At 42.5% G+C, this 20199-nt stretch overlaps 1 protein-coding gene across 2 annotated transcripts in view; it reads left to right on the forward strand.

Moving 5' to 3' along the window:
- Positions 1-15976: 15976 nt before the first annotated feature.
- nrip1b (nuclear receptor interacting protein 1b) overlaps positions 15977-20199 on the forward strand; it is a 60190-nt gene continuing 55967 nt past the window's right edge. For both annotated transcript variants that reach the window (XM_088321023.1, XM_088321024.1), the window contains exon 1: positions 15977-16324. The gene's annotated coding sequence lies outside the window, so the exon portion shown is untranslated. The remainder of the gene's footprint in view (positions 16325-20199) is intronic.

Genomic DNA, 20199 nt, shown 5'->3' on the forward strand with positions numbered 1-20199 from the left:
CAGAAGCCAACTGTCTCGCGCGCTGGAAGGAGCACTTTAGCCTCCTCTTGCAGCACAGCACCATCCCGGCTGATCCCACCCTCCTAGTGGCTGCAAACACAGCACCTCCTAGCGACGCCTGCTGCACAGACCCTGTAACACCCGAGGAAGTGAGAGCTGCTCTGAAGAAGCTGAACACAAAGAAAGCCCCCGGCATCTGTGCCATTACCGGCGAGATGCTCAAGGCCGGCGGTGATGGCATGGTGGAGTGGCTAACCTGCCTATTCAACCAGGTGTGGGAATCGGAGCAGCTGCCCACCGACTGGACCAGAGGAGTCATCATGCCCTTCTGGAAATGCAAGGGTGACAGGCTTGTCTGTGGAAATCACAGAGGTATAACCTTACTCTCCATCCCGGGCAAGGTCTTTACCAGGATTTTGCTCAGCCGTGCCCTTGCAGCAATCAGAAGCTGCCGCCGTCCCCAGCAGGCTGGCTTTATGCCCAACCGCTCCACAACGGACCACATCTCTGCCGTCCGTTTGCTGATAGAGAAGACCCGTGAATTCCGTAAAGATCGCCATCTATATATCGGATTCATTGATCTGAAGGCCGCCTTTGACACCGTCTGCCACTCTTCACTGTGGAACATCCTCCAAGCTCTCGGAGCACCACCCAAGATCATAGCCCTGTTCAAGCTACTCTACAGCAACGCAGAGAGCTGTGTCCGTATCAACGGCATTGATTCCGACTGGTTTACTATCTCCAGCGGCGTTCGTCAAGGCTGCGTGGCTGCTCCCGACCTTTTTAATTGCATCATCGACCATCTGATGTTCAGGGTTAGTGAGCGCATCCCCAGAGCGCCTGACTGACCTGGAGTATGCTGACGACACCATCATGCTCAGCACTTCCTACAGCCAGCTGAAAGACGCTCTGGGCATTTACAGCGAAGAGGCAGCGCGGCTTGGCCTCCAAGTGAGTTGGACGAAAACCAAGTTCATGTATGTTGGTGATGGACCAGATCCACCTCCCATCCAAATTGGTAGCGACATCGTAGAGCCTGTCAAGAGCTTTGTGTATCTGGGGCCCATGGTGACACACAATGGGGACCTAAAACCAGAGATTCTCCGCAGAAGAGCCCTGGCAGCATCTGCTCTGCAGTCTCTCTGGAAACCACTCTGGCGGCACCAGACCATCGCACGCAAGACGAAGCTCCGCATTTACAACCTCGCCGTACTCTCTATCCTGCTTTATGGCTCAGAAACATGGCCCCTGAACGACACCCTGGCCACAAGAATCGACGGTTTTGATAGCAGGGCTCTCAGAACCATCGAGAACATCAGGTGGCCCCAACGAGTCTCCAATAAAGAGCTTAGAGCCCGCACGTGCCAGCCCCGAGCATCTTCCTTGGTCGCACAACGCCGCACCCGCTGGTTTGGCCATGTCCTTCGTCTACCACCAGACCATCCGACACGAGCCATTCTCCAGTTTGACCCAAAGGCAGCAGGCTGGAGACGACCACGAGGGAAACCCCGCACTCGATGGCTCGACGTCGTTGCGGGCGACCTCCAACAACACGGAGTTGCTGTAGAGGATGCAGAACAGCTGGCACAAGACCGCCAGCATTGGAAAAACCTGGTTCATCTGGTCGGCTCAACGCACAGGGACGGGACCCCCCGACCTTCGCTGGAGCAATAATCAATCAATAATCAATTCCTAACAATTTTAGTATTAATCTGTTCATAGAAAGCCTGTATTGCTATAAAACTGACATTCTTTTGAGCTAGTCGAGTATCTTGATTATCACATTTGTGGGTGTATTTCAAGTTTCAGAATGGCCAGAAAAAGTAAACTTTCATGTGAAACTTGACAGTTTATTCTTGTTCTATATTCTGCAAGAAATTGCCAAGAAACTGAAGATATCCTACAATGGTGTGTACTACTCCCTTCAGAGAACAGCACAAACAGGCTCCAACCAGAGTAGAAAGAGTAGAGGGAGACTCAACCAAGCAAGAGGATACATTAAGTCACAAGTTTGAGAAACAGATGCCTAATTTTGCAGCTTTGTCAAATAGTACCTACAAAACACCTGTGTCAACATCTACAGTGAAGAGATGACTCAGACTGCTGAGTAGTACAGACAAAGCCATATCTGAGACTGGCCAACAAAACAAAGAGATTACTACGGGCAAAAGAACACCGACATTGGACAACTCGTTGGAGTAATAAAAGTCGGACTTTTTCCTGGAAAACATAAAATTGTCTGGGTGACCCCAAACGGTAGGGTACTTAACAGTTAAAATATTCTATTTTCTACTTTTTAGGACACTACAAACGATGCACCCCATCTTTAAGTAAACCTACTTTAAATTGTGATTGTTCTATGCAAGGTTATCGTCAAACTCATTCCGGTCTCTCCTGTCACTTATTCTGTACTATCAGTTGGCTGAAGATGAACCTTCCCCATTTCTTGGGGAATGTCACAACCTTCCCATAGCGATGTCAGTTCAAAGGTTACAGTATGGTGCGACTTCCGATGGGCCCACCCCTCTGGAACTTGCACCTGCCTCCTCCCAAAGGAGCCCTCGTTGCACTCTAAATCTAAGAAGTCGCTGTGCCTATAACTGAGGAGCAAAAGGTCAAAGGTGGAAGGTTAACGTCTGCTCCCTCCCTCAGAGACAATCAGGCGTCTGAATCTAAACTCTCTTCTGTTTGTACTGCTGGGCCAGGAGAACATCAGTGCACTGGTGACCTTTCACCCCACGTTCATATGTTTACATTCTGTCTATTTCTTGTCCATTAAATATTCAATAGGATACAGTATGGGTGTATTATAAAGGGAGCACACACGGGGGTCGGGTTATCGGACTCCATTCCTGAATTGGTTAACTCATCTCAGAGGTTTTCCCAAACAAGTTTTTTTAAATTAGGCACAGAACGTGTAGTTTTCCTCCACACAATTATGCAAATATGTTGGGAAATATTCCAAACGGCGGGGGACGCCATAAATTTTGTCTCAAAGTTGACTCATCTGGCTTGTTTGCTGGAGAATTTGATGTCATTGAAGGAATACAACACATAAAATGGTGAATCCCATTAACACAAGATGTGAGGCCAGCTCGGAAACAGACAGCAATTGTATTAAACAGCAATTGCATACTGCTCATTTCTGCTTGGAGGTAGGCCATTGTGGCTTTTCAGTCGTGTTTTTCGCCACGTGTGACTCGGTCAGTAGAATTTTGTCCGGCTAGTTCCTTGTTAGCGTCGGGACAGCCAAGGGCTTTCCTGTGTCGTTTGCTCATTGGCTACCCACATTGTGTTATGTGGCCAGAAAGCCTGGTTTTAGCAGTGGTTTTGCCGTGTCCGTTGGTTTATTCCCAGATGGTTTATAATACTCCATTCCTTAATTGGGGTGAAATTAGATCGCTTCTTTAAATATATTTTTTTTGTCACCGAAAATGTTCTGCGCTCTCATCGTCTAGACTACGGGTGTCAACGTCAAAAGAGTGAAGGGCCAAATACAAATATTTGTTACAAGCCAAGGGCCAAACAGATTAAATGTTCATTAAAAAATTTCAAAATGCCATATATAACCCAGAGCAGGGTTTCTCAATTGATGCGTCAAGAATATTTGACCACTAGATGTCACCGCATTGTGTTGCGCAACCGAATTTGGGTCCTAAAAAAGCATAACGGAGAATACAAACTATTGAGACTAAAATTGACCAAACCGCACAATTTCTATTCTCATTTTTTGCCCAGCCTTTCACAAGGTTTTTGTTTTTTGGGGGTACCCGTAGTAGCAAAATGGTGGACATCATGTCAGCTCCATCTTGGTGGGGCTGATTTTTATGTAAAATAAATAAAAAATTCTTGATCCACAAGTGCTTATTATTCCAATCAATATTGTTTTTGTTTTTTTTAATCAATACAAATTTTTATTTGACTACCAGAAGACGCTAAATAATACACAATGTCCCTTTAAAAGCAAGCAACTGTGATGCCATTTTTTTACCGATGACATTTTGAGTACAATGACCTGACTTCTGTATTGTGTTTTTGTTGAAACAAAAAGGGAAATGTAAATATTTATTGTACTGCAAACATAAACAAGATACAAACTATTGAATCTAGGATGGAAGATCTAAATTTTATCAACCTTGTAATAGCAGGTGTTTAAAGGGACAGTGTGTATTATTGGACCACTAGATGTTGTTGAAATTGCAAACAAGTGCTAAAAAGCACAAGAACAATAAATACATGGAATCGAAGTGACCAAAACACACCATTTTACCTTTATTTTTTTTGCCCAGCCATTTTGATGTTTTTGGGTACCCTTTGTGACAAGATGATATTGTCGTCATGCACCTGTGCCCACTCCTTTGGCGCCAACTGCCTCAGACTCTGATTGGCTCCCTGTCACTATTTATAGCCTCGTCTATCTGTCACCTGTTGTCAGTCCGTCTGCGAACCTCAGTTTACTCTAGGAAAGCTTTTTCGACCCTGACTCACTCCTGTTTTTGCTCCCGTCTGTTCCCCGGCTTCGACCTGTTTTTTGATCTTGACCAGGTCTACTCTCCTATCCTGGCTTTCGACTCGTTGCTGATCCTGACCACGTTTTTTTGCTCTCCTGCCCCAGCTACTGACCCGTTTTTTCTGTTCCTGACACTGCCATCGCCCGCCATGAAATTGCCACCTCCGCGTTCAGAGTGATATGCTTCCTGCGACCAGCGATCACCGGATCGGGTGTGCAATCCTTTCCTTTCTTCCCAATAAAACAAAGAGAAACGTAATGTAAGTGGGTCATGTCTCCGTTCTGGTCCTGACAAATATAGACTTTTATGAAAAATCCCTTTTGGTGAGGATTATGTTATATAAAATAAATGCTAATATCTCGAGTTATGTTTACGCTATATTTAAAAAAATGCATGTTTAAAGGATGGTTCATCCATTTTTAATTATGCTTTGAAAAAACATTGTTTTTTCTTTAATGAATAATAATAATAATAATAATAAGTTTTTATTACCACTAGAAGGCACTAAATAATGCAAACTGTTTATTCAGTTAAATTGATATATATTTTGTTTGCAGACAGTCATTAGAAACACGCCAAATAATTCAAACGGCCTGGTACTATCAATTTTCCTCCATTCGTGACAGATATTCTAAATCACAAGCATAAATAAAAACGGTGACGTGTTTTTTTTTCTTAGCTAAAATCTTTGCCTCAACCTCAGGTCAAAGGACAGAGTTCTTTGAGCCACATTTCTGTGAAAAGACTCAAGGGCAAAGTTCAGCATGTTGGGGGAAGGAATGAAAGGGAGGATATTGTATCTCCATTTATGTGGCATTCAGGGTTGGAGTTCAAAGATGAAAGGTCACTTTAGTGCAAAGGTTACTAGGCGAGATAGCATCCAAAATGCTGAACCAGTCAAGTACCTCTAACTACAGAACCTGAAGCATAGCACTTTAACAATGTCCAAAATAGGAATGTCAGCGCAACAACCACAGTGCCGTGAAAATTCGAAGCCTAACTGGCTCTATCTGAAAAATTATATACCCCCCATCATTAAAGCGCAAAGTAACCGTGACTAACAATAGTTTTGAGAAAGCCGAGTTCAATTCCACATACCACACCCAAAATTGATTGCCACTACCTGTGTTAAATCAAGAAATCTGATGGTCTGGGGTCTGTGGTTGATTGTTATAATTAATAATTATAATAATTATGGTGTTAACCAGGACATCCTGAAGAAGAACATCCAGCTATCAGTTTGTGCCCTCAAACTCGAGCACTCTTAGATCATGCAGCAGGACAATGATCTGAAAAACACCAGCAAGTCTACCATGTGAATGGCTCAAAAACAAAACAAAATGAATGTTCTGGAGTAACTAAGTCAAAGTCCGGGTTTACTTCCAATTGAGATACTTTGGTGTGACCTTAAACAAGCAGTTCATGCTTTGAAACAATTTTGCAAAGAAGAGTGGGCCAAAATTCCTCCACCGTGTTTTAAAAGACTCATTATTAATTATCGTAAACATTTGCTTTCTGTTATTGCTGCCAACAGTGGCCCAACTCGCAACTAGGTTCAGGGGTCAATAACTTTTTCACATTGTTGTCATAAACCGGAACAGGAGGAGAAGCCAAATGTGTGGTGTTTTTCACACAAGCTTTTATTTTATGGGAAATGGGGCAGTCGTGCACCTTGACCCAAACGCCAGTGATTCGGCGATCGTTGGGCGGAAGACGTAAGGTAGCAGTCTGGCCTGGAATGACAGGAAGGCAGAGGCCGACGAGATCGATACCAATTGCCCGAGTAGATATTGGACAGATGGGGTCCATACCGGACAGGACGGGACAGACAGGATTGATATCAAAACTGGATATTGAAATTAAACAGGACACACTAGAAGGGAACGAAACTGGAGATCAATACTAAACAGAAAAAAATAGACGGGAACAATGCCGGACAGGAAATACAAACCCAAGTCTTGCGGGCGCAGATGTTCGTTGACGGACTGACAAAGGGTGAGTGAGAACACTGAGCTTAAATAAAAGGGAAATCAATCTGTCAATGTGCCGCAGCTGGGGCCACATGGGCGGGGTCAACTGGGTGCCATGGCAACTGTGACAATAGTGTCGGATTGTTTTTTTATGTTTTATTTTTTTGTGCTCATTAAATTGAATCAACTTTGAAAAATTGCATTTTGTGTTTCCTTGGATTGAAGACATCAAAATTGGTTAATGTAATAAATATGCAAAAAAACACAGAAATCTGGAAGGGGGCAAATACTTTTTTACGGCACTCTACGTCAAGAACAATAACACAACACAGGGGCAACATTGGATGTTTTTGACTTTGCTCAGACGTTTGAAGTTGTTCATGCCTTTGCTGTTTATGATACCGGCAATGACCTGAATGTATCCTGTTTAAACATTAGAACGGGGTTACAGCAGGTTAGAAGAGTGTGCTAAATTTAAACGCTCAAGAATCTGGCATGATGACAGAGCTGTTGTGAGGCATGTGAACCATACACTCTACCAGATTGGGATACTGAAAAACAGTAGTTCCTGTTGCTAGTTACTTCTTTAAAAAGTGATTTAGTTACCCCCACATGACTGACACCAAAAGGTGGAAAGTTACTTTGAAAGTAACTATCTAGTTACAAATTACCATATATATTCGCATAGAAGTCTAACCAATGGTCACATGGGGAAAAGGGCTGCTATTCTTGAATGCTTGAACATACGAAAATGTTCTTGGACTCTAATAAAATATAAGACTTGGGGTTATCTTATCCTACATCCGAATTCAAAAAATAAGAAACGTAGTCATCATGAGATCACGCCGAGCTATAGTTCCGTGGAACCCCCATACCCTCCTTGTAGACAAGTGAGGTAAACACGAGGGAAAACCACAATAAATACACAACTATGCTGAACAAGAGCGGATTCAGTTACACATAAAGCAAAGTTACGATTCGAATAACAATTCCGTTACCTTCCCAGATGACTGACAAAAAAGGAATGCATTACTCTGAAAGTAACTATCTGGTTACCAACTATACTCTCATAGAAGCCGACCCGCTGAATCTGCTTTAAAATGGCAATATAATACAGTAATTGTCATGATTACTGATGAGACTCAGCTGTGCCCGCTCCTTTGGCGCCAATTGCAGCGGGTTCTGATTGGCTCCCGATCAGTATTTATATCCAGTGCTGTCTGTCCCCTTTTGTCAGTCTGTCTGCGAACATCAGTAAACACTGGGCAATCCTCTTTCGACCCTGACTCCCACCTGTCCCGTTTTTTTGCTCCCGTCTGTCCCCGGCTTCGACCCATTTGTCTATCCTGACCACGTCTGCTCTCCCGTCCCGGCTTTTGACCTCTTTTTGTCCGCAACTACGTCTTCTCTCCTATTCTGGCTTACGACTCGCTTCCGACCCCGACCACATTTTTGATCTCCTGTCCCGGCTATCGACCCGCTTTTTACGTCCCCGACACCACCATCGCTCGCCACAGAAGATCCATTTCTGCGTTCGGAGCACAATCTGAGCGACTTGCTTCCCAAGTCCAGCAAACACCAGATCGTGGGCGCAACCCTTTCTCTTTCTTCGAATAAAACTTGTGAGAAACGCAACGCAAGTGGGTCCTGTCACCGTTCTGGTCCTGACAGTTATATGAATTGAAGAAAATGTTTACAACCCGAGGAAGCAAGTCTGAGAGCTTGAAAATGAACACTTAGCTGAGACCCTCCATGTCCATTTTGTGTCTGGGCCACCGCTTAAAGATCTCTTTATCTATTTCTGGGTACTGTCCAAGACATTTTTTCTCCAGGCATGATGTATAGTTCAAAAATAATTTTATAAATAATAAGTAAAAAATTCAGCACATTTTGTCATGAATTGTGTGCTCACCTTTGCTAATTGATTTCACATTGGTTTGTTGTTCCTGGATAAAACACACTCCCTCTCCACGTACTGACTACCAGTCGCTACTCCTGTGGTGACACACCACCAAAAATGCACATATCAGCTGACCCCCAGTTTTCAGTATTTGATTTTATTGTTGTAAATGCAGCTTAGATGCTAGTATATAAGGTAAGGAAAATATTTCCATGAGGAAAAACTTCTGTCCTCTTACCCTATGCGTGAGACGACGCTGCTATAATTGTTTTTATTTGTACTTGGTAGATAAATATAGACATGCCCATTCTTCAAAGTATAATACTGGTGGATCAAGGCTTGTATATGACAAAGTGAGTGATGCGGGAGTATTCAGCTGCCTAGGGACACTGTAATTCATGATCTCCATTAAATAAATAGCGGAATAACGCAGTAGCGCACCATGTATTAACAACAGTAAGGTTACAAAATGATATTAATAATTATTTACAGTATTCATAACCGAGAAAAGTAACTGCATTTCAGGAACGCGTTCCTTTGTTAAGCGATAATACTAGCACCCGCACTACTAATATTACTAGATAGTACATTAATACCTCGGTTTAATGGGTAATGGGGGGCAAAACCCCGGCAAAAATATCACTAAGTAGCGACACAGTATACAGCCCCAAGGGTAAAATTAACCTCGAGATGATGTTCTTACCAACTGAGAGTATTCAACTGTAACAAAATAACAAATATTGATCTACAAATTAAAAACACAGAACACAAAAATGTAATTGAATGAATGGTCTTTATGGTCATTATACAAAAGTACAACAAAATTGGCTTCTCGTTTACAAGGTAAGAAAGTGATTTTGAGATTGGCCGATTAGCTGCACGCTAGCATCAGGTATCCTCGGATTGATGCAGGTCTCCGCTATGGTTGAAATACAACTGTCCAGAATCTAGCGGCTTCCACAAATTGTAGCTCCATGTCATCCATTTAAAGGGTAATGGCACTGGTGTTGGTGAGATTCAGGCTCAGCAGCGGTAGCTTGTGAGAGTTGTTTCATAGCCTATCTGCAGAAGTCCAGACCTGTGTCGCAGCTATTGCCTTCTCTCTTGGGGCTGCCTCAGTTTCTTCCCGGACCCGATAACAACTCAAGGATCACTCACCGGTGATCACGATTTATTTACGCTCTTCTGACTTTCCTCAGAGTTCGAGCTAATTGATTTATCTCTGCTTCACGTCAGCTGAGTGGTTAGCGCGTCCAGGTACAGTTAGGAGGTCATGGGATCAAATCCGGCTGCCAGCCTTCCTGTGCGGAGTTCACATGTTCTCCCCGTGTTTGCGTAGGTTTCCTCTGGACACGCCTGTTTCCTTCCACTTTCCAAAAACATGCATGTCAGGTTAATTGGCCGTTCTAAATTGTCCCTAGGAGTGAATGAGCGAGTGGGGTTTCTTTCTCTGCATACCCCGCGATTGGCTGGCAACCAGTTCAGGGTGTCCTCTGCCCACTGCCCAAAGACAGCTGGGATGGGCTCCAGAACCCCCGCGATTGTACTGAGGATAAGCAGTGCAGATAATGGATGAATGGATGGATGATGAATATCTTTTCAATGTAACGAGCTGCTAACTGTCACCATGCTATGCAGTTTGTTTTGGGTGGACCCAATGACTACCCCGACTGTTTGACTGACAGCATGCACCAGCCTATCACAGTTGTGCAGTCACGCCCACCAAAAAACACACATGAAACATGCCCCTGTGATAGTATTTGCTGTGTGCTGTCTGCTGCAGAACACACTGCACCACATGTGGATTTTATTGACAATAAAGACAGTTCAGTGAACCAGCAATAACCGAAGCACAAAGTAGCAAGGTGTCTCTGTACTCATTTTAAAAATGAAGCAACTAGGATAAAAGAATAGTCAATGTTGTGTTATCCTCCGCTATGAGAACACTGATGTTCCCATGCTCCTCAGAGACATTTTGTTCAAGGCCGTGTTGACATGACAGACTGCAGGGCAAGTGACTCGGTATCACAGATTAGCACAAGATGTTTGTGATGGAGGGGGGGAAGGACATTGGTGCATATTAGTGAGATATCCATTATAACAATTGCTTTACAACTGATCCAGGGTCAATAAAACAGCTTCATGGGCACATCTGCTCTTTTTGAATGACTTCACACTTTAGTGACATGTATTCACACCTGGGAGCGGCCTCGGTTTCCTCATCAAGGGCAGCCTGCAGCACTCGTGAAGTTCATCTTTTATTGGTTCATTTCTGCTGAAACCTGCAACATAGAACTCTTCATGAATTGGAATCAATCCAAAAATGTATTTTAGAAGCAATGTGAAGACTGAAAGCTTTATCGGTTTGCATCCCACTGTCATAATTTATTAGGTCCACTGTCATTATATCATCTGCAAAACTAAAAAATTCACCGTAATGCCAATTTGCCTTGTAATGTTTACTCTAAATGCTTAGTTGATGGCATACGGAGGAGGTTAATAAACGAGGCAAAGTCAAACTTAAAAGTGATGTATCGAAGAAGTTTTTTAGTTGTTACCTCTTGTATTTGTATGTCCAGCGTCCTTGCACAACATTAGGAACTAACGGTGCTTTAGCAGCTGACATCCCAGACTCTGTTACTAACTGAAGGGATACTTAAGAACCCCGCACACGTAGCGCCAAACCCGCGCAATGCCTCGTCATTTTGCCTCTGGCATTTGCTGGGGCACTTTTGGGAGTATCAAGCATTTTGGCGCTTAGGTCACCAAATTCTTGTTTGTGGACAAGCTTAGCAGCAGCTAGAACAGCATTAGCAGTTAGAATTAGCAGCTACTTTCATTCATATCATGAACAAGAACACGATCAGGACCCAAACGTGTGACGTTCTCACACAAGCCTTTTATTGTATGGGAAATGGGGAGTCATGCACGTTAGGCAACAGTCTGGCGTGAAATGAAAGGAAGGTAGAGGCCGATGAGATCGATACCCACTGCCCGAGTAGATATCGGACAGATGGGGTCGATACCGGACAGGATGGACATACAGGATTGATAATCAAACAGGATATCGATAATAAACAGGATAAACAAGACGGGAACGAAAACTGAGGAGAAATAATAAACAGGACAAAAATAGACGGGAAAGGAACTGGAACTCGATATTAAACAGGACAACACGGGAACAATACCGGACTGGAAATACCAACAGGAAAACAGGACCGAGTCAGAACCCACGTCTTGCGGGGCAGAGGTTCGTTGACAGACTGACAAAGTAAGAGAGAGCGCACTGAACTTAAAAAGACGGAAAGCCAATCTGTTAATGAGCTGAAGCTGGCGCCACACGGGCGGGGCCAATTGGGCGCCATGGCAACTATTACAATTTAATTTTTGTGTTAAGGGTATTTTCACATAGAAAATGTTTTTGTGCCGGTTGAAAGTTCAAAATTGCTGGTAAGGCCATAAAGAAATATTGTTTTTTTATGATCATCTGTTTCTTAGGTTTTTGGTGATTTTTTTTTGGCTTGCAACAAAACACCTAGGCATTCTCCACAAAAACGAACAAAACTTTGCTTTAAACATTTGTAAACTCTTTGACTAATTAACACTTAAAACAATATGGCGACTGGCCTACTAGGGTGCGGGTGTTTCTCCGATGACGTCACAGCTCAGAAAGTCAGACAAGTCATGCTGTCTTCAAATTGCATTATCTTGGAAAATAATTTGAATATACCATTGTAATATGTATTTGTTATACAAAAATAAACTACTATTTCCACGAATTTTGCATGTTTAATAATGTGGGATAAGGGCTAGGGGAAACCGGGTACAGTTGTAATAGTCAAAGTGTGACCAATTGGAAGAGAGTTTTATTGATGCCACTGATATAGGATATTCCCCTTTCCCATTTGACTACACACAAGACGTTTGAAGCCTCTGAGTGACACTGTCTCAATTTTATGGTCAAAAAACACATTTTCAGGTAAGATTTCAAACCTCTTCTTTCTCGCTGTTTTTGTTCCATGTCAAATATGCTAAAGATTGGCTTCCATCATTTGTGTTTTTTTCACGCTAGCTAACAACCACAGAGATAAAATGTTAGCTCAATGATGGCTGATACGTACAGGGACAGTTGTAACACATCTAATAAATAAATAAATACATAGGGAAGGAAGGAAGGAAGGAAGGAAGGAAGGAAGGAAGGAAGGAAGGAAGGAAGGAAGGAAGGAAGGAAGGAAGGAAGGAAGGAAGGAAGGAAGGAAGGAAGGAAGGAAGGAAGGAAGGAAGGAAGGAAGGAAGGAAGGAAGGAAGGAAGGAAGGAAGGAAGGAAGGGAAAAGTTGCACCCTAGGCACTGACTTATACATTTGCCACAACTGCTTGTCAGACTCTGATTAGCAATGCTGTTCATACAGAAGGTTAGCTATGACACAAGCACTTGACTCTATTTATTCTCTGCTTGTTATATATTTGTATTAAATACAACTATCCACTAGCAGTGTTACAACCGTACCTGGTACTGGGTACGATTGTAACACTTTGATTTTCTCTGAGACTGTCAAAGACTTTTGGAGCTATATGGCACTCTACCATTGATGTGTACTTGTAAAGTCAAGTCATGTTTATTGTATAGCCCTTAATCACAAGGAGTCTCGAAGGGCTGCGCGGACCAGAGATTATTGCAAACCATAGACTATTTTTACACCATCCCCTGATCTAAAACCTACATGAGGGCAAGGAAAAACTCAAAAACCTCAACATGAGGAAAATGAAGAAACCTTGATAAGGGATCACACATGAGGTACCTAGGATGACCAGGCTGCAATGGATATTGCAATACACAGACATCGTCAATATAAAATCTAGGTCATTCACGAGCTATTGAATAGAAGTGTCTTTTAAGCCTAGATTTAAACAGTTCCACTGACTGAGGTTGCAGATCGAATCTCAGGGGGCAGAGCATTCCACAACACCAGGGCCCGAATGGAAAACGCTCTCGAACCTTCTCATCTTGGCTCTTGAGATCACTTGTAGAAAATTAAAAGACATATTAAGGTATAACTTTTTGAGAGGACTAGCTCAAAAGATCATGAAATGGGAAAGGAGAAGGTAAAATTTGTTACAACTGTACCTGGTCTCCCCTTTACGAACACATGCCTGTCAACCTGTATGTTTTTGCCATACAAAATACGTTTATTATTTATTTTAAGACGTGTACGACGTACAAGGAAATCTGTACGGAAAAACGCAACTTTGTCAATTATGGGTACCATCCGGTATACATCGACTATCAGGAAGTAATCAAAGGCAGCCTTTCCAGCAGGTCCCTATTATCTCGCACTTTTTGTGATTTATTGTTTTTATTGTCTGCTTCTATCTTTGGTGTTTTTCATCTTGTTTGACAACTACACTTTGGATTACTTTCTATCCTATGGACATGGGTTTTAACGCACAAAAATGCGTTTATTCAAGGAATCAACTCCTTGCCCTGAAGAATTCTTGTGCCGGCGTGACGAGGGGGCCCTATTGTGGCTGGAGAGCCGGAGCTAGCTAAGCGGCTAGCGGCGTTCTAAGTCTTCGGTACTGTCCGTAATCATGGTAAATGTGAACTCTCTACCAAATAAGACCAATGAACTGGCTGTGCTGGTGAAAAACATCAAAGCACAGGGAGTGCAGTTTGCTGTGTCTTACGGAAACGTGGCTCATGTCAAGCATCCCGGACGATAACGTGGAGCCACCCGGAGCTACCCGGACCGGAGCTATCCCGAGCTAATATCAAGCATTCAGTGCTGTTAGACAGACACACGAAAGCCTGTGGGAAGTGGAGAGGAGGTGGACTCGCTAACACGAGGTGGTGTATCCCTGGGCACAAAGATTTCCATCTGCCGCAGCGACGTCGAACTTTTGGACTAGCGTGTGACGTCATCCACTCCGCTAAACTACAACAAGCACCCCGAGGGCATCATGTTAATCTGTTAATAAACAACAAGGGAGACTGCTGGAAGTGTGAATTTCCCTACGGGGATGAATAAAGCATCTATCTATCTATCTATCATGAAACGGCAAATCAATCAAGTCAAACAAGTTCACCGCCTCTATCTCTGTATCGTTTTTTTCCGTTGCAAACGAAGCGAGCGGTTTGATGCTACTTGCGCATGAGTCTGCCGCCTGGGGATTTCCAAGCATGCATATTTCCTAAAAAAAATAAATAAATAAAAAAAAAATATATATATATATATATATATGGTGTACGATTATTACGTTACGTTCATAACTTTTATGGACAGAATTTCTAGGCGCAGCCTTGGTGGGGATGGAGTCCGGTTTGGGGGCCTCAGCATTGCGTCACTGCTTTTTGCAGATGACGTGGTGCTGTTGGCTCCCTCAGGCCATGATCTTCAGCTCTCACTGGAGCGATTCGCAGCCGAGTGTGAAGCGGCCGGGATGAGGATCGGCACCTCCAAGTCCAAGACCATGGTACTCAGTCGGAAAAGGGTGGCATGCTATCTCCGGGTTGGGGAAGAGATCTTGCCCCAAGTGGAGGAGTACAAGTATCTTGGGGTCTTGTTCACGAGTGAGGGAAGGATGGAATGGGAGATCGACAGACGGGTCAGTGCAGCGTCTGCCATCATTCGGACCCTGTACCGGTCCGTCGTGGTGAAGAGGGAGCTGAGCCGAAAGGCAAAGCTCTCGATGTACCGGTGGATCTACGTTCCTGCCCTCACCTATGGTCATGAACTTTGGGTCATGACCGAAAAAACACGATTCCGGATTCAAGTGGCCGAAATGAGTTCTCCCTTAGAGATAAGGTGAGAAGCTCAGTCATCCGGGAGGGATTCTGTGTAGAGCCACTGCTTCTCCGCATTGAGAGGAGCCAGTTGAGGTGGCTCGGGCATCTGATAAGGATGCCTCCTGGAAGCCTCCCTCGGGAGGTGTTCTGGGCATGTCCCACCGGCAGTAGGCCCCGAGGGCGACCCAGGACACGCTGGAGAGACTATGTCTCTCGGCTGGCTTGGGAGCACCTCGGGATCCCGTCGGATGAGCTGGAGGAGGTGGCTGGGGATAGGGACGTCTGGGCTTCCCTTTTAAGGCTGCTGCCCCCGCGACCCGACCTCGGATAAGCGGAAAATAATGGATGGATGGATAGATTATTTTGTATTTTGCACGAGAAAATACGACAGTTTGCACGGGCATGGAGCCGTGGAGGTTGACAGGTATGAAAACGGGAAAGGAGAAAAGTAAAATTTGTTACAACTGTACCTGGTCTCGCCTTTACGAATACATGTAACCTGATTTTCCTCCTATTTAATTGTGTGATGCACTATTAATTTCTACAATCATCATTTAATTTTTTACTTAATAGTTCATTTCTATTTGTCGTTATTATCGCGCGTGCTGATTAACTTTGCCAAATCAGTTGCCACGAATCTGATGACGTCACTGTTGCATCACGTTGCCAAGCCTGGAAAAAGGCATTCAACCTTAAAAACGAAAAAATACGTTATTGTTTGATGGTGACACATCTATAACGGGGTTATCGGGGGCCAACATGACCTATTCATCACATACACGTTGTTTATCCAACGTATTTACTTTTATTTCGATTCCAATACGTGGGTGTTAGAAGCGCGTGTCCCTTTAAGGGCGGTGTCAAAGCATCGGCGGAGGAGGAGTGTGATTGTCCCCGCTCCACAGTGAAGGGACATTGCGAATAAACAATTCACCCAGACTGGCCACACGCAGCACACTTCACCTCGGACTTTTCCTTCTATTGGGAAACAAAAAAGAAAAAAGACTTTCTGGACTATATTTTCATTACGACTCGCCATTTTTGGGGGGTCTCGCTCCCGGAGTGACAAGACAGATGCACGCCGTTTTCAATGGATTTGCCTGCTGCCCCTGTCGAATATTAATGCGCCTTTCTGGTTGACTGGCCCGCTCGTCGCAGGTAGAATTTAACACGCTTACACAATGTGGCAAAAAAAATGACACCATTACTCTTAAAATGGACTGCTTTGCCTCGTTTGAATGTGTTTATTGAGGGCAGGCGAGGTGGGTCGGTTGGGTGTCGTAAGGCAAGAGGTGCTTATGGATGTAGCATCGAAAACGCCGCATGTGATGAAGTATAACGCCGCCAACGATAGACGCTATCTGCCCAGGCTAACAATAAAATAGTCCCTTTTCGTGTTTAAAATGTTATTAGATGTGACAATCTAAATATTAAATACTATTCGTTTATTTCAAAGCTAAAATAAAATGAACGCACTGCTACTGTAAGGTTACTGTCAAAAACTGATCAGAGGGAGCATCGACGTTTACATTGCGTGTAACGTTAGAATAAAATGTGAGTTCTCGGATATGTCAGATTAAAAATAAACGCCATTCAATAAAATTTAAAAGTCATAAAGTCTTTATTACACGTTAACCCTGGAGTCCCATGTCATATATTGCTGCATACAATGTTTCTCAACATTGATATCAATCACGATGAAGACAATTCAATTTATGTCACCTTTGCTCGACGTTAAAGATACTTATTATATGTGAAATAAATGATCATTTCAATGGACTATTCATTTAAAATAGAAATATGTATTTATATATTTTAAAAGAAATCCATTAACCAAAGTCTCTATCGTACTTTTTCCTCTTTAAAGTCTTTATTACATGTTTACCCTGAAGTGCCCTGTCGAATTTCATTAATTACGTTGACATCATTGACAATAGGGACAATTCAATTTAATGATGTCACTACTGCTAGAAAATGTAAATTACTGACTATAAAAAGGACTGCTATATTCAGTGTGCTATTTATTTTTAAATTCGCCTATTAAGTTCCTTATAAATTAGAACAGACACGTCGTATAATTTTGTGTACAGTGCTCATAGATTTGAATTTTTTTTTCAAGTAGAACATGCTGTTTGTTTTATTTAAAAGGTGTTTTTAAATATAAAAAATAATGGGCAAAACTAAACAAGAAATTAAGCAGTATAATTAGATCATCTTTTTTGTTGTAATTTTTCCAAAACGTTTTTTTACTACATTCACATTACCGTATTTTCCGCACTATATGGCGCACCATGTTATAAGGCGCACCTTCAATGAATGATATATTTTAAAACTTATGCCATACATAAGACGCACCCCATTATAAGGCGCTATAAGTGCATGCTGGTTTAAGATCAGGTAATTTTGCAATTTTGTAATTGTAATCCTGTGCAGTCCTTCGAGACATTTTTGGGATTAAGGGCTAATTACGGTAAATAAATGTGACGACTTGACTACAGTAGAGAATGTAGTTACTTCATGCAACCTCTAGATGTTGCCACGCTCAAGGGAATGTCAACAAAATATTCAAAAAGGTCAAACTTTATTAACAAACAAGCTTTCCACAACTCCATTCACTCTCAAAATAAATAAACAGCCGTTTTATTATTTTCTCTGAGGTAAAGCATTTTCGTGACACATCTTTGACATCTTTGAACAACATCGACATATCATTTTATTTTTTGTCCATTTAGTCAACACGCAAAGAAAAAAACGTCTGATACTGTTATTTTAAATGAAACGTTAGTGCAATCGCAATAAAGTGACACTCGTAATGTGCAAAAACAACGAGTGCAAAGCAATAACATAATAACTGTAAAATGTAAAACGTAAACACACAAAAGAAAAACAAAGATCACTCTATAAGCTCCTCATCGACGAATCCCTCGAATTCTTCTTCTGCTGTGTTCGAATTGACCATATCTCAGTGAATGGGCCATCCAACACGTCCGGTGTTTTTGTGCCAGCGCTGTTGCCTTCATACGTATAGTTATCGTACTGACACTTCTGCTTGCCGCTCTTTGTTGAACAACCCACTGTTCAAGTGTCTCCTCTAACTCTGGCCATCTTGCTTTATTGCCACGGAAACTTTGTTGAGTTTTCCTTACTTGGCGGAGCTTATCTTCATCCTTTCTCCACTTCCGTACCATCGATTCATTTAAGTTTAACTCTCTCGCTGCCGCTCTATTGCCGTGTTGTGCTGCGTGACTGATCGCTTTGAGTTTAAACTCGGCGTTGTACGCGTGTCTCTTAACAGGAGCCATTTTCTTATACAAATGCACGTATAAAAGAGAATCTCGCTCTCTCTCTCTCTCTCGCTCTCTCTCTCTCTCAAACGTGACATTCTGAATAATTCTGCGTTTGTTTAAGGTAAATTGTGCTTTACATCTTCACCAGTCATAACCCTGGATTCAGACAAATACTGTATTTGTTGAATATGAATTAAGCAGTTTAATGGGGTAGCCATTTTGCCACTTAGTAAACAAATACAATACGAGCCCCGAGGCGTGTTCAGGAGAGTGAGTGATTGCTATCGCGAGCTATCGCTAGCTTCTGAACGGCCAGTGATTATTGAGCGCTCGCGTGCCCGAGTAATCACGGGAGAAAGACCGCTTACTTTGATTTCCAACATGGCGTCGACAGTGCAGAAGATGGAGGATCTCACCCTGACGAGTGCTGTTGGCGATGTAATATATCGTCTTACATTGCCTGGTAATGTTTGTGAACAATGCAAGACAGGTATGACCCTTCCACTGCGTTAAGGATAACCTTAACTGTGTCAATATGCGAACTGTCGCTCATATCAGCCAACTCGCTCAAAGCAAGCTGTAGAACGAAATCCATTGTACTGTCGTCGGCCATTTTGGATCAGTAAGGCAATCACAGTGAGCGATTACAAAACGTTCAGCAGTGCGCGGCAAGCGATTATCAAGAGACTACATGTCTGATCACTCTCCTGAACACGCCTCCGGCAACTACCAATCGTTTAATATTTCCCAGTATGCACAGCGCGAAAAATGGAGTCGGCGGCTGTTTCTCGTAGTTGCGAGACCTTGCGAATTTAATATTGAGCCATATATAAGGCGCACTGTGTTATAAGGCGCATGGTCAGCTTTTGAAAAAAAACAAGACTTTTAGGTGCGCCTTATAGTGCGGAAAATACGGTACTTTCTACCAGGATCTTTTTGTGGCGAGGACATTTTTAGCTTTTAATGTTTATCATTGTTTCATCATTATCAATTGGTTAAACAGAAACCAGCGCTACACAGTGCATTAGATCCGATCAAACAATCATATGTAAAACATATATCTAACCTAAAAAAAACTTTCTGCTTGTTTAGTAGTACTAAAAAATTACTTCTTTGTTGACCATATCTGACATACATTTACTTTGATTACATATTTTCTGATGGGTATGTCCGTGATAAAAGAAAATAGGATGAGAACCATAAAACTATCCCTACCGTCTTGTTGAATTGTTAGTGTCAACATGCACTTAGTTTTTAAATATTTTTCCTATTTATCCTGATATTCTAATCTTGCTGCATATATATATATATATATATTGGCAATATAATTGGATCATTTAACCTATTTTTACTAAGTTCACATTATTTTCTACCAAATCTTTTTGCAGTGAGGACATTTTAAAGTTTTAATTTCAGGGTGTTTGATTCATTATTATCAATTGGTTCAAAACAAACAAGAGAGATATACCTATACTGTTGTCAAACAATCACCTACAAAAATATATCCAACCCCAAAAAGTTGTGTACTGGTTTAATGGTAAATATAACGGGTGTGTCTGTAAAAAAAGAAAAAAGGTTAGCAGCCATTAAACTATCCCTATAGTACAAAAACAATGGTCTTGTTAGATAATGTCAACATGCATTGGTTGTTTGGTTGGTTGGATCCTTTAACCACACTGGTCATAGAGACACCATTTCCTGTGGTGCATCTTGGGCAAGTACAGCCTGTTGGCATCCAGACCTCTC

The sequence above is a fragment of the Urocampus carinirostris genome, chromosome 17 (assembly GCF_059441175.1).
Source record: "Urocampus carinirostris isolate Australia breed hairy pipefish chromosome 17, RoL_Ucar_1.0, whole genome shotgun sequence".
Classification (NCBI taxonomy): domain Eukaryota; kingdom Metazoa; phylum Chordata; class Actinopteri; order Syngnathiformes; family Syngnathidae; genus Urocampus; species Urocampus carinirostris.